The following is a 16,106-nucleotide window of genomic DNA, read 5'->3' as shown; positions in this document are numbered from 1 at the left end:
GAGGACAGATTTACTTCAAGCTGTTGGATAGCTACAAAAAGGTCTGAGTCAGTGTGAACAAAACATGACTGAGAGAAGATAGGCAGAAAGTGCTAGTGTGCTAATAGCTCGATATTGGACAGGGACATATATAACAATCCGAAAAATACCCTCATAGACTGCAGCTACACAATATTTGAGGCACTGTACCTAAAAAAAAAAAAGATTCAAAATAGGAGAAAAAAGCGCTGTCCATGAGGATATTAATTTTTCAATCAAAATTTAATGTATAAAATATAAAAAAACACAAATATAATTCTTCAATACAACAGCATAATATGTATGAGTATAACCATACAAATATATATCAATTTGCAGAATATATCACTACTATTTAAATCTTTGCCACTGTTTCCGAATGTAATTCTATAAAATGAGTTGTATCCTTTCCAATTGTTACTGTTGCAATCTCAAGACTTCCACTTTATACATTGGTGATTAATTCAAACACAGTTCACACAGTAGTTGCAGTTTGAATATAATGTAAAAGTCACTGTGACTGTGTTCCTATTTAAAACAATCAGAACCTTGGAATGCCATTGAGAGGAATATGTATGACAGAAAATTATTATATAGCAGCATATAGGAAAGGTCATGCCTCAAAAATATCTCCGCTCCCAATAATCCACCTGAGATCAGTTTGTAATTAGTGGTCCAGATCCCACAAGTGGAGCACGATGATTTAATCTGTATATATTCTCCTGTGCAGCATGCATACACATTACAATCTGCTGTCATTAGAACTGAGTTTTATCAGATGAGCGGTAAGCAGAAATACAATGTCAGTGGCTTACCCGCTCTAACTGTATGGCACCAGAGGTCCCGTTTGTGAGTCCCGTTAGGAGACCACACTGATTGAGATGCAGCGGTATCTCTTCCTCCGTATGCATGGGGTTGTGAGCCGGAAGCTCGTTATGGTGTCCACACAATACAAGTTTCCGTCCAGACCATCCGGAGTTGGATGGATTACCCAGGGTCTTAGTGGCTATTTGGCGTCTGCAGATATCACATGAAGGGCTTGTATTGATGCGTTTCTCAGCCTCAATAGCGGGGCTGTTTCATCAGAAGTACCGCCCTTATGTATTACTAGCTATTTAAACTCTCCAAGATAATTAGTTAACTGATTAATTAATCATAGCAGCAATCTATCAGCTGTTAAGCTTACTCTCCTAATTATATTAAACACCATTAATACACAGGTTTAAAACATATAAAATCAGAAAACATATATATAATGTATAAAATTAAATCTGTCCCTCATCCAACATTGAGCCATCAGACTGTCACTACAAAAAAAATAATATAACTTTCAATTATAACAATAAGTTAATGACATAATTTGTATACAGCTTATGTTCATATACCGAGAGGGATAGGGATCTTAATATTAGTATAAGTTGCTCTTCTATCAGTCACCGTATACACGCAACCATAGAGCATATCAGTATATCAGTTAAATACATTAGTATATCCTGTAAATGTATCAACCTACACATGTACTTGTGAATGTGTAAAATGATTTCCTAATCATTCATTTTATCAGCAATAATTTATAATCCCTAGGTCGTCTATACCAAAAGTACATGGAGAACATCAAGTAACACCCTGGGGTATTATGAGTGTATGGAGAACATCAGATAACGACCAGGAATAGCTAGCCATAGGAACCTTTCAGAAATTTTCTTATAGGTCCCAAATATAAAACAATTTATTAGTAGTAAAAAGGAACAAAAACTGACATAGAGAACTAGGTATCCTAAATAGATCCCCATAGAATAATATATCTTTAATTTTTGTATAAATTAAACCTTTCAGAATATGTATATTTCTTTGTATTGTTCTTATCCAAATTAAAAACTGAATTACTGGATGGCACTCAAAAGGATGTGCTAAAGTATATCACACAAAGAAAAAAAATCATCCATTGACCACTATATCCGTAAACTAAATTTACGGAAATAATAATCATCCGTCAATTTCTCAATCCGTAAACTAAAGTACTAAACAACACTCAAAAAGACTCAACTAAACTAAAGTACTAGACAACACTCAAAATGAATATACTGAAGTATATTACATGGAGATAATTATCATCCGTTAATAATTTGCTTTATCTTTAGTATTATTCGATTTTGTTGGGATTGATAAAAATAGGGGGAATGGGGGGAAGGGTGTAAATGGAAATAGACGAGAACAAGTAAGCCAATAACCTTCAATTATCAGAATGTTGGGGCTTAAACTATTAAAAATCCCCAACTGTAATAAGAGTATAGCAGTATAATATAATTTTATACAAAAATGGTGGCACCCGGTATATTGGGGTGGTCCCCCAACAATACCTATGCACCCAATGAATCCACAACTACACATTATTTAGTTCAATGGTCTCACTGAGACCATTTGGAACCAAGGTCCCCAGTGTGAATATCTAATATGTCTCTTTTTTGCAGAGCATATTGTACTGGCCTCCACCCATCCTGGTCTTGGGAATCTGTTTAGTGGCCTGAATCCTAAGATTTGAAAGGCTTCCAATGGAGCACATAGAAATGTGGCAGGGCAAACTACTGTATGTGTCTGAAGACCTTTCAAAATTCTATGTTCTAAAAACTGAATGTTGATCGTTCTAATTGTACGACCAACATATTGGACACCACATAATGACATTAATCTCATAACTCGATTGACAATTAAGAAACGTGTCAATCTCGTATGTATTTTTATCTGTAAAGGATGTTATGGTATTACTTCTATGAGCTGCATATACACACGTGGGACATCTTGCTTTGCCACACCTGTAAAAACCTTTCGGCTTTGAAGCTAAATCGAGCCAATTATTAGACCTCTTGGAATGTGTTTTGATCGGTCTTAACATGCTAGGTGCCAATTTCTGTTTAAGATTGTTTGATTTTCCAAAAATAACTTTTCAAGCCCCTTGTACATCTTTTTCTAAGAATTTATCTAATTTTAAAAGACTAAAATTTTTATTTATAACCTTTCTAATATCGGTAGCAGAAGTATTAAACTTTGTTATAAAGGCCAATGGTTTATTGGTTACTCCATCCTATATACCAGTCTTTGGACAAGATGCACTCCTTGGTTCAAAGAGTGCATCCTGATCCATTCGACTAATCTCCATAAGTGAGGTATCTAATAGTTCACTGGGATAACCCTAACTCAAAAATGATTGGTACATCAGCTCTAATTGTTTCTTAAATGTTTCTATGTTGGAACAATTCTGACAAATGTGTAAAAATTTACCCTTCGGGATGTTCTCTTTCCAACTCTTATTGTGACAACTATTGTAATGAAGGTATTTATTACAATCCACTTTTTTAGTATAAGTGGAAGTCACAATTTTGTTGTAATTAATCGTCACAGTGAGGTCCAAATAATTGATAGTAATGTCACTAATGTGTAAATTTTAAATTAAAATCATTAATATTAAGGTGATAATTAAAACTAGTGATAGAAGTGAAGTCCCCATCCCAAATAAAAAATAAATGATCTATATAACGCCCATAGAAAATCAGGTTCACCCCATGTCCGACACCCCAAATGTAAAGCTCTTCAAAGCGCCCCATATAGAGGTTGGCAAAACTAGGGGCGAACCTGGTTCCCATGGCTGTACCCAGTGACTGTAAATAAATCTATGATTCAAACAAAAAATTGTTATGAGATAAAATAAACTGTATAGAAGATAACATAAAGTCACGTGACATCTCTGTCATCAAATAATCTTGTTCTAAGAAATGTTTAACACTTAGGACTCCTTTGTCATGCAGAATGTTGCTATAAAGAGCCTCCACATCACATGTTATAATTTTGTAAGTATCTTTCCAAACTATAGTGTTAATTTCTGCTGCGGGGTACACTGGGCTCCACAAGGATAGACATAGGGGTGTAGAGTAGGATCTTGATCCAAAGCACCAACAGGCTCAAAAGCTTTGACCTTCCCAAGATGCATAGCGCCGCCTCCTATATCACCCCGCCTCTGTGCACAGGAGCTCAGTTTGTAGTTTGTGCTTGCAGTGCAAGCATGTGACAGGAAGAGCTGCTAACAGCAGCTCTAGAAAAAGCTTTTTCTGAGGAAAAAAGAAGACTACAAGGGCTGCAGCAGAGGCACAGATTGTGCTGGATGTCAGTAGACATTGCCTGCTGCAGCTCCAGCTCTCCCCAGCGGCGCTGTACACTCCCGAGCCCTGGTTGCCGGGTACCTACAGCGGAGGCTCCGGTTTTCTTCACGTTAGACACACATGGCTGGGGCTCTCCACGATCACGTGGCCGTGCTTTGGGAGGTGGTAAGTGGGTCCCGCTTGCGGGACCTGGTCTTTATCACGATCCGGTGCGGTCCGTGGGAGGTGGGCCGCGTGTGCTGGCGGTGGACACTGTGGCAGTACAGGCGATCCCACTAGATCACCAGGGCATGGGCGCAGGTCAGGTTTTCTCTCTAAACCAATTCTTATATCGCCCACAGTACCCGGTGGTTTTGCCAGCAGAGGGGATAAGGCTTAGACCTGAAGCCCCTCCCCCAGCCCCAGGGTACCATTTCTAGCAAGTGTTCCCGCCCTGGAGCTGCATATCTGTCTTTTCCTCACTCCCTGTCAGTGTCTGCGGCGCCATTATACCTCAGCTCACTGTTCCTGGGACTGCTTGGGCAAATCCTCCTATGTAAAGCCGCCTGGTTGTCAGCGCTGTGCCTTTACATAACACTTAAGTATTCTACCTGCCTTTTTAGACAGTGATAGTTAAGAAAGAGTGCACATAGTCAGGGTTTTATAGTACAATTACCCTGTGATATACATCCAGCTCTTACTGTGTACTGTTATATCTATTGTTATATAGCTGTGTAAGCTAGTCCAGTGCAGTATTATTGTTAGTAATAACCTCTGCATTGTACAAACTGTGACTTTCTGTGTGTGCATTTGATAGCTGAGTGGTGTCCATTTCGTGTCTTTCACTCAACCTGCTATCCCTATATTCCATTACCTGAGGGGGCTTGGTGCGTCAGGTGTTATCTAATATAGGATTTTCACAAAGACATACTGTATTACGTATTTGTCTCTGTGATTTAGTCACCATATCTCTCCTTTATCTCTGCTGGTGCTGACTACACTGCGCAGGGGTTTGGACTAGAGGTATTGTGCTGCTGATAATTGTACTGTGTTACCTGATACTGCAAGTTATATCATGTGTGCTTCTGAGGGTAACGGTCTGGGGCTGAACACACTGCTGGTGTTGCTGACGCCACGGGGCCATATGAGGAGTATATAGCAGCTGTGGGCTCTGGTTCTGGGGGCTCCTTGCCCCCCAGTGGCACTGTGGCAATGGAGGCACATACTGACCCACCGTGGGCCGCTTTTTCCACGCATCTGCATACGCTAGTTCATAAACTAACTCCGCCTATGGGACCCCCAATGCCGCTACAACCGTATGTGGTCCCTGCAGCTAACCCGCCGTGGGCGGACGATTTATCTGCTCAATTGAAGAAGTTGAACCAGTCCTTGACTACTAAAAAGTCTGACCAACGCCCGCCTAAGTCCAAGAGGTCCTCTAAACAAGCGCTTATCTCCTCACAATCCACTGCTGTCACTGACACCTCGTCTGATGAGGACGGCACATTTACTGACCCCTCAGGTTCTGACTCAGATACGGCTGATGAGGAGGGTAGTTCTCATGTGGATGTTCCTGATCTTTTGGAGGCTATTAAGTTAATTCTGCAGATTACGGATGATCCCTAGCCATCCGTCCCTCCTAAGAAACCAGATAGGTTCAAGCGTCAGAAGGTGGTTAAGCAAGTTTTACCTCACTCTGACCACCTAGTGGATATACGTCAGGAACCCTGGGAAAATCCGGGTACGAAGTTTGTGCCTCAAAAGAAGATGTTGGCTCTCTATCCCCTCGCGCCAGAGCTGTCTAAAAATTGGGAAACGCCTCCTCCAGTAGACTCACATGTGGCTAGGATGGTGGTTTCCTCAGCTCTGCCTGTCACTACCGTCACGTCTCTAAAAGAGCCTACGGATAAACGTGTGGAGGGTTGTCTGAAAGCGATTTACACCCTCACGGGTGCTGCACAAAGGCCCACTATTGCAGTTACATGGGCTGCAGAGGCTATTGAAGCATGGGCCTTGGAGTTAGAAGCTGAAATCTCTTCTGACCATGCTAGACAATGCTTGTCATATATTGTCACAGCTTCTCGATATATTAAAAAGGTGGCTTCTGATGCCGGTATCCTAGCAGCCAAGTCCCCTACTACGTCAGTCCTGGCTCGCGGGATATTGTGGCTGAGATCCTGGTCTGTGGATCTGGACTCTAGAAAAACCCTGGAGTTACTCCCTTTCAAGGGAGATATTCTATTTGGGGAGGACTTAAATAAGATTGTGGCTGACTTGGCTACTGCCAAAACTGCTTGTCTGCCGAATACCACTCCTTCTGTGTCGAAGGCTAAAGGTACGTCCTTTTGCCCCTTTCGTCCTTCAGGTAAAGCAAAAGGTCAGGCGTACCATAAGCAGGCCCTCACTTCCAAACCTGGTAAGCCGAAGCCCAAAAGAGCCTGGGCTGCCCGTCAGCCAGCTGCCTAGACTGATAAGCCTGCCACATGACGGGGTGGGCCTCCCCCTGGGGGATCCCAGGGTGGGGGGCCGGCTTCTAGGGTATACCCAGGAATGGTTGAAGACCACTTCAGATGCCTGGGTACGGGAAGTCATCACTTGAGGTTACGCCATAGCCTTCAAATACCAACCCCCTCATCGATTTTTCCAGACAGACGTCCCTTTGGACCAGACAAAGGCAAAAACTCTACACTTGGTGGTACAGACCCTCCTGGATACAGGAGTCGTAGTACAGGTGCCTCTTGCTCAGAGGGGCCGGGGGTACTATTCTCCGCTGTTTCTAGTCCCGTAACCGAATGGGTCCTCCCGGCCCATTCTCAACCTCAAGGCATTGAACAGGTTTGTGAAGGTTTCCAAGTTCTGTATGGAAACCCTTCGCTCTATAGTTCTGGCCTTGGAACCTGGGGACTACATGGTCTCCCTGGATATACAGGATGCTTACCTGCATATTCCTATAGCAATGTCCCATCAACAATACATGAGGTTCGCTATTGGCAACCTACATTACTAGTTTCGGGCGTTACCATTTGGTTTAACAACGGCTCCGCGAGTCTTCACCAAAGTTATGGCGGTGATGACGGTGGTACTCCGCCGTCAAGGAGTCAGGATACTGCCGTATCTGGACGACTTGTTAATCCTGGCAAATTCCCCAGATATTCTCCTGCGTCATCTGGATATGACAGTCCGGTTTCTACAAGCCCACGGGTGGCTCATCAACTGGAAGAAATCCTCCCTGGTCTCTGCTCAGAGCATGGTGCACCTGGGAGCGTTGTTGGACACTCACAACCAGAGGTTGTTCTTGTCTCAGGAGAAAGTCCTGAAGATTCAGGACAGGATTCGTTGCTTCCTTTCTCGTCCGCAAGTGTCGATACATTCGGCAATGGAGGTGCTGGGCCTAATGGTATCAGCATTCGACATGGTGGAGTATGCTCAATTCCATTATCGCCCCCTCCAGAGGCTGATTCTAGCCAAGTGGGACGGCCTCACCGGTTCAGATCTCAAATGATCTTCTTGACTCCGGAGGTCCGTCTGTTGCTACACTGGTGGCTCCGGGACCAACAATTGTGCAGGGGTCGACCCTTCTGGATATCCAACTGGGTCCTGTTGACGACAGATGCCAGTCTAAGAGGTTGGGGCACGGTGCTGGAGCAACACTCCCTTCAGGGTCGGTGGACCAAGGAAGAATCTCTCCTCTAGAGCAACATTCTGGAATTGCGGGCAGTCTTCAATGCATTGAACCTGACCCAGCATTTAATTCAGAACCGTCCTGTTCAAGCACAGTCGGACAACGCCACCACAGTGGCTTACATAAATCATCAAGGCGGCATTCGAAGCCGTTTGGCAATAAAGGAAGTCTCACGGATTCTACAGTGGGCAGAACGCCATCTACCGGCCATATCGGCAATATTCATTCCGGGAGACCTGAATTGGGAAGCGGACTTTCTCAGTCATCAGGACGTGCATGCCGGCGAGTGAGGCCTCCATCCAGAAGTGTTTCAACTCATAGTGGAAAGGTGCGGCCTTCCAGATGTAGATCTGATGGCGTCTTGACACAATCACAAAGTTCCGGTCTACGGAGCAAGGACAAGGGATTCTCAAGCAGCATTCGTGTATGTGCTGGCGGTAAAGTGGAGGTTTCGGCTGCCGTACGTGTTCCCTCCGGTGTCACTCCTGCCCAGGGTAATTCGGAAGTTCAAGCAAGAAAAAGGAATTCTGCTTCTCATAGCTCCAGCGTGGCCCAGACAGCACTGGTTCTCAGACCTGCAAGGCCTATTGTCAGGGCGTCCAATTTTACTTCCACAACGCCCAGACCACCTCGTTCAGGGCCCCTGTGTCTACCAGGACCTAGCCCGGCTGTCTTTGACGGCGTGGCTCTTGAAGCTTCTGTCTTAAGGGCTAAAGGGTTTTCTGAGGCGGTCATTCAAAACTATGTTGCAGGCCCGGAAACCGGCTTCGGCTCGGATTTACTATAGGGTCTAGCATTCTTACTTTGTTTGGTGCGCATCTAACGATTATGACGCTTCCAAGTTTAGTATAGCCAAGTTGTTGGCTTTTATTCAGCAGGGCCTGGACTTAGGCCTGCATCTGGCCTGCCTCAAGGTCCAAATATCTGCCTTGTAGGTGTGGTTTCAGAGAAAAATTGCAACCTTACCTGGGGTGCATACCTTTACTCAGGGTGTGTTGCGTATCCAACCTCCCTATGTCCCGCCTGTGGCTCCTTGGGACTTGTCGGTGGTTTTGGAGGTGTTACAAGAGTCTCCGTTTCAACCTCTTGGTTCAGCTGACCTTAAATGGCTTTCCCTTAAGGTGGTGTTTCTGCTGGCTATTGCTTCAGCTAGAAGAGTGTCGGATTTGGGTGCCTTGTCCTGTAGTACCACATATCTGATATTTCACAGTGACCAGGCGGTTCTTAGAACTCGTCCCGGCTATCTACCTAAGGTGGTTTCTTCGTTCCACCTTAATCAGGAGATTGTAGTTCCGGCACTTGTTTCTCCTGATCTGTCTCCCAAAGAGTGGTCTTTGGATGTGGTACGGGCTCTCCATATCTATGTGAAGAGAATTGCTCCTATTAAGAAATCTGATTCTCTTTTTGTTGTGTTTGGGTGTCTCAAACGGGGCTGGCCTGCTCACAAGCAAACTCTGGCCAGATGGATTAGAATGGTGATTGCACATGCTAATGTGAAGGCTGGTCTCTCTGCTCCTGATCACATTATGGCCCATTCTACTCGGTCTGTTGGACCTTCTTGGGCGGCCCAACGTGCTGCGACCCTTGAACAATTGTGCAAGGTGGCTACGTGGTCCTCTGTGAACACATTCATAAGGTTCTATGCCTTCGATACTGCCGCTTCCCAGGATGCTTCCTTTGGATGCAGGGTTCTTGTGCCCGCTACAGTGTGTACCCTCCCATAAGGAACTGCTTTAGGACATCCCCTATGTCTATCCTTGTGGAGCCCAGTGTACCCCGCAGCAGAAAACGATTTCTATGGTAAGAACTTACCTTTGTTAAAACTCTTTCTGCGAGGTACACTGGGCTCCACAAGGCGCCCACCCTGATGCACTTAGCTTCTTTGGGTTGGTATGGCATTAGCCGCTGACACTTCTCCTGTCTGGAGAGTGTAGTGTTTGTGGCAACTGGCAGTTGTCGTCTCTTTTACTTGCTACTGCATTGGGCTGGTTAACAAAACTGAGCTCCTGTGCACGGAGGCGGGGTGATATAGGAGGCGGCGCTATGCATCTTGGGAAGAAGGTCAAAGCTTTTGAGCCTGTTGGTGCTTCGGATCAAGATCCTACTCTACACCCCTATGTCTATCCTTGTGGAGCCCAGTGTACCTCGCAGAAAGAGTTTTAACAAAGGTAAATTCTTACCATAAAACTCGTTTTTATAAAGAAAATCCAAAGTGTCTTTTATATAAGATTTGAGAGATGCCATGTGACTTTGGAGGTGTGCATCAACATAAAAAGATACATTAGTGGTTACGGACCCTATTCCAGAAATTATAGGACACCCAGGTGGTGATATAATTTGTTTATGAATTTTAGGTGAATGATAATAAATTGGAATGATTGGGTGAACAGAAAATAAAACAGTGCCAAGTGTCTTTTGAAACAGTCCCATCCATAGGGGCTGAATTTAAAAGATCTTTTAATTCCTGTTAAAAATCTGCAGTTTGGTCCTTTGTCAATTTTTTAGAAAAAATACATTTTCCAATTGTTTGTGTGCTTCCAAAAAATAATCCTTTCGATTCTGAATGACCAACCCCCCTATTTATCTGTTTGTCTAAAGATTACATTTGTGTCTGCCATGAGTCTTTTTAAGGCAGACCTCTCTCTTCTATTCAAATTATCCCTATATGAGCCATATTTATCATTAGAATCAGCTTTTTTACATAATTTCTTAAAATCCTCCATTGTGGTGGAGTAAAAGCTCTCAATAAAGGGCTGCTGATACTGTAACAGATAGAACTCAGATGTGTTTTTAAAAGATTTATTATTCTTAGTATCCAAACTATAAATTTTTTCATATAATAAAGGAGTTTCAGATGTATCTCCATTCTTGGACAATAAAGAATCTAAAATCTCAAGGGGAACCTGGTCATTCGAATCCAAAACAATTGGTGTTCCTTCTAGTCCATTTTTCTTTAATTCCTTAATCGCAAAGTACCTCTTGCGACTCAGGGTTCTCACAAATTTGTATAAATCAACAAAAAGATCAAATAAATTAGATTTGGCCACCGGTGCAAATTTAAGACCTTTTTTAAGTAATGACATTTCATCAGGGGAAAGAGTCATATCAGAAAGATTAAAGGGTTTACCTCCATTTCAGATTTTTATTTGGGTTTCTTGTTGTGTTTCCCCCCTCTATTTCCTCTCTTTCTTCTTCCCTTCCTCTTTTTCCATTCCCCCTGGTCTCGTATTCCTCTTTTCTTTGTGACTGTGGTGATCTTAAATTATTTGTTCATCTGTCTCTCCCTAAATTTTTTTGTTGTGGTGGGGGTGAGATATTTCTTAATCTTCTAGGGGATGAATGTTCATAATCTTGAGTGTTCCTCTCTCTGAGTGTCTCAAATCTATTTGTCAATGTTAATTCTCTTTCTGTATCTCTCCTTGATTTTCTCAAGTGTATTCTATTTTCTCTATGGGGTCTCTCATTAGATCTATATCTATGCATATTATACATACTTTGTGATTGTCCATATCGATTAGATAAATTAGTATAGTTAGTTCTAGAATACCTGGTATTGGAAGGGTTCTTATAAGTCCCATGATCGGTACCTGTTCTCCAGGGTTGGACTGGCCCACAGGGGTACAGGGGAAACCACCGGTGGTCACTAAGGTTAGCTGGTGACCCACTCCCTACTCTAGGGATCAGGTTTCAGACTGTGCTGCTATTAATCTAGTACATTATCAGGAATGCACTACAGTATTTTCTGTATATATTTATCAAGGTGCCCAACCCAGGCAAAATGGTTAGGCAAACCAATGTGGCAGCTGGGCACACTCCTTCTAGAGATTAGCCACACCCCTGGTGGGCCCTACATGCCCCAGTCCGACACTGCTGTTCTCTGTCTTTTGTTGTATGTTCTAATTTGATAATTTTTGTAATCTTCCTTATCTCTATGCAGTTCTTCATCCTTCCTATTTATCAAATACTTTTCAAAATCTTAAACTCTACGATTGATTTTGGAATCCCTACCTCCAAACCTGGGTGTTGTTCAAACTTCTTGAGCTGCCCATGTACCTGATCTAGTTCTTTCTGTATATTAGTTACGTTTTCGGCTCTATATCTAATTAGTAATCTCATTAAGTTCTTAGAGCACTCATCAAGTATGTTATTCCATTGATTTAAAAACATTTAATCATCTTTAAATGAAGAACTTTTAAAAATCTTTAGACCTCTCAGGATTAAATCTTTATCTAAATACTTCTGTAGTGTGATCTGATCCCACCAATGGCGGGTCTCGGCTACACATAGCGATTCCATTTTGTTAAACAATTTAAACATATTATTATTCTCATCCAGTATTAATCTATCTAAATTTCCATCCGGATGAGCCATATATTTATTTTGTCTTTATAGCCATTCAGTCATACATTTCAAAGCTGACATGGTGACCACAGAGCAGCCCACTAAAACAGCAGAACAAAAAAGAAAAGATAGGGAGAAAGTGCTAGTATGCTAATAGCTCGATATTGGACATGAACATTTATAACAATCCAAAAAATACCCTCACAGACTGCAGCTACACAATATTTGAGGCACTGTACCTCAAAAGAAAAGATTCAAAATAGAAGGAGAAAAGAGCGCTGTGCATGAGGATCTTAAATTCCCATACGTCCTAGAGGATGCTGGGGATGACATCAAGACCATGGGGTATAGACGGGATCCGCAGGAGACATGGGCACTCTGAAGACTTTTCATTGGGTGTGAACTGGCTCCTCCCTCTATGCCCCTCCTCCAGACCTCAGTTTTAGAAATGTGCCCAGGTCGACTGGATGCACTCTGAGGAGCTCTACTGAGTTTCTCTGAAAAGACTTATGTTAGGTTTTTTATATTCAGGGAGATCTGCTAGCATCAGACTCCCTGCTTCGTGGGACTGAGGGGGCAGAAGTAGGAACCAACTTCCTAAAGATAGGAGGACTTCAGAAATTATATATATTAAATAACAATGATGGAACATAGTTCTCCTTGGTAGTAAATCACAATTTGTGTGACAATTAGAATCAAATTGTCCGCCTGGAGATGGTAGGACGTCACTTCCCGGTCAGCGTTGTGCTACGACCACATCCTTGATAACCCTGGTGATTATCCACAGCATTGGGACAGCTGCAACGCTGAAACATCACCACCGCCATCGGCCGCGTCCTCCCTCCCCGAGACCTGTATCAACGGTCACCGCCGATCCCGTTACTGCCGCTTCGCCCCGCTGCAGGGGGACACGGCAGCCAAGTTACGTCTACGGTGAGCAACGCTGCCTTGGCGGGGGGGGTCGTAGCACAACGCTGACCGGGAGGTGACATCCTACCACCTCCAGGTGGACAATTTGATACTAATTATCACACAAATTGTGATTTACTACCAAGGAGAACTATGTTCCATCATTGTTATTAAATATACATAATTTCTGAAGTCCTCCTGTCAGCAGGAGTTACGCTGGAATATATATACATCTGCACTTTGTTGGAACTTTGGACACTATCAGCACTCTCCAGTAGGGACTCAATTGTCTATACATTTCTGGTGGTTTATATATGTGATCATCAAGGACTTATCATTGTGGTTTTATTATATGATACAATTGTTTTTTATTTATGTTTGGATATTATATATCCTTTTTTAAAGTTGGAATAAATCGTCATTCATTAATGCGCTCTCTTATATGGTCTAATTATATGGATTATATTAGTTTTTAGTTTATTCTATTGGGTATATCAGAATACCTTATGAGAGCTGCTAATTGCACATAATATAGGTTGTAATATTTTATTAGTGTGGTTTATTAATTTTTGTAGCGCCTGATTAATATCTTTTATTGATATTATTGTCTATTTCTAACTTCCTAAAGAGTTTCATGGCTCTGCTTCTGGCTGACAGGACACCATTAGCTCCTGAAGGGAACTGAACGCTAGCCGTGCCTAGATGCTCACTCCCACAGCACGCCATCACCCCCCTCACAGAGCCAGAAGTCAGAAGACAGGTGAGTGTTAGAAGACAGATCTTCAATCAAGAAAGTGATAGCTAAAGGTATCGCGCGGTTGGCGGGAGCGCAGCACGCCATGTTGCCCACACATACACAGGCACTGCAGGGTGCAGGGCGCGAGGCGGGGGGGCGCCCTGGGCAGCATGAAACCTATGGAAACTGGCATAAATAAGGGGCATAAGTTGCTGAGGCACAGTCCTACCCCCACCAGTATAAAAAATTACCTCACAAAAGCTGAGGAGAAACACATCATTGCAGAGTGGAGCTTCCTCCTCAGTCAGCCAGCACACTGCTCAGCGCCATTTTCTCTCTCTCCACAGGCTGCAGAGACAACGCTGGTCCTCCTCCACTACTGAACAGGTATCAGGGTGCAAAACAGGGGGGGCCACAGTGAATTTGGTGCTATATAATTGTGTGATTAACATTATAAAAGCGCTGAATGTCAGTGGGCATTTTGTGTTCACAGACATTGTGTTACTGGCGCTGGGTTGTGAACTGGCAAATCCTATCTGTGTCCCTCTGACAGATTTTACTGTGGGTCGGTCCCCTATAAATCCCAGAGTGTCTGTGGTGTGGTTCTGCACGTGTGTGACATGTCTGTGGCAGGGAACTCTGTGGAGACTTGTTAGGGACAGAGGTGTAATATGACACCAAGAGCCTGACTGGGTGAAAGGTTACATGATAGTGTGAATCAATGCAGTAAGAGGTTGGACTGAATCTCATACAGAAAATGAAAATAATATTTTGAAGATGTGATTTTTAATAGTTCTGCCTTTCATCCACAGGGACCTTTCTGGGTCACATACAAACTGATACCGACACAGACTCTGATTCCTGTGTCGACACTAGTGATTCCAGGGGAATAGGTCCTAAGTTAGCAAAAAAGCATTCAAAACATGTTTTAGCTATAAAGGAGGTGTTAGATGTTACGAAGCCCCCTCTTTTACCACAAGGAGAGGGTTTACTTTAGTAAAGAAGTAATGTAATTTTCCCTCCACCTCAGGTCTGATTTAACCTGAAAGAAATTTCAGATTCCCAAAAGGAATTCAGGCAGCTTACCTTTTTTCAAAAAAGGTGGGAGTCACCCCGCATTTTAGACAGGGCCCTGTCATAAAAGAGAAAAGGTGTTTCTCCATGTGCCTGGAATGGCTTCACTTAAGGAACCGACAGACCGCAAGTGAATGAGGTGATTTATTGATGTGGCCAATGGGACACTACTCAGGCCTACCATTGTCTGTGAGTGGGTGAGTAGTGCTATTGAAAAGTGGTCAGAAAACTTGTCACTAGACATTGACACAATAGATGGAGATGAGATACTCCAAACGTTAGGTCATATCAAAGACGCTGCTGCGTACGTACTAGAATCCATGAAATATATTGTTATTTTGGGATCAAGAACCACTACCATGGCAGTATCGGCTCGGAGAGTGTTGTGTATTCGCCAGTGAAATGCTGATGTACATTCCAAAATAAAATATGGAGGCTCTCCCGTATAAAGGTGAGGCCTTGTTTGGTGATGGTCTGGATGCGTTAGTCTCGGCGGCTACCGCAGGTAAGTCGACATTCTTGCCTTATGCTCCTACAGTGGCGAAAAAAGACACATCACTCTCACATACAGTCCTTTCGGCCCAACAAATACAAAAAGGCCAAAGGACTCCTCTTTTTTTGCAGGTAGGGGAAGGGGAAAAGGAAAGAAATCCGCAGCGTCTCCCAGATCGCAGGAGCAGGAGTCCACCCTTGCTTCTGCCAAATCTGCAGCATAACGCTGGGGCTCCCTTGCGGGAGTCCGCTTGGGTGGGAGCACATCTGAAACTTTTCAGCCAAATCTGGATTCAATCTGGCCTGGACCAATGGGTCTTACAAATAGTGTCCCATGGGTACAAACTAGAGTTTCAAGACGTTCCCCCATGCCGATTTTTCAAATCGACCTTGCCAGCTTCTCTTCCGGGAAGAGAGGCAGTAACAACAGCAATTCAAAAATTATGTCAGGATCAGGTCACTGTCCTGGTACCCTTGGCACAGTAAGGAGAAGGTTTTTATATTCAAGCCTCTTCATAGTTCCGAAGCCGGACGGCTCGGTCAGACCGATTTTAAACCTGAAAATCTGAATCTCTATCTGAAAAGGTTCAAGTTCAAGATGGAATCCCTGAGGGTAATGATTTACAGTCTGCAAGAGGGGGACTTCATGGTGTCAGTAGACATAAAAGATGCTTACGTGCATGTTCCCATTTATCCTCACCAAGCTTATTTAAGATTCGCA

This window comes from Pseudophryne corroboree, chromosome 1, assembly GCF_028390025.1.
Source record: "Pseudophryne corroboree isolate aPseCor3 chromosome 1, aPseCor3.hap2, whole genome shotgun sequence".
In the NCBI taxonomy this organism is placed as follows: domain Eukaryota; kingdom Metazoa; phylum Chordata; class Amphibia; order Anura; family Myobatrachidae; genus Pseudophryne; species Pseudophryne corroboree.
The sequence above is the reverse complement of the archived record's forward strand: the minus strand, read 5'-3'. Positions refer to the sequence as shown.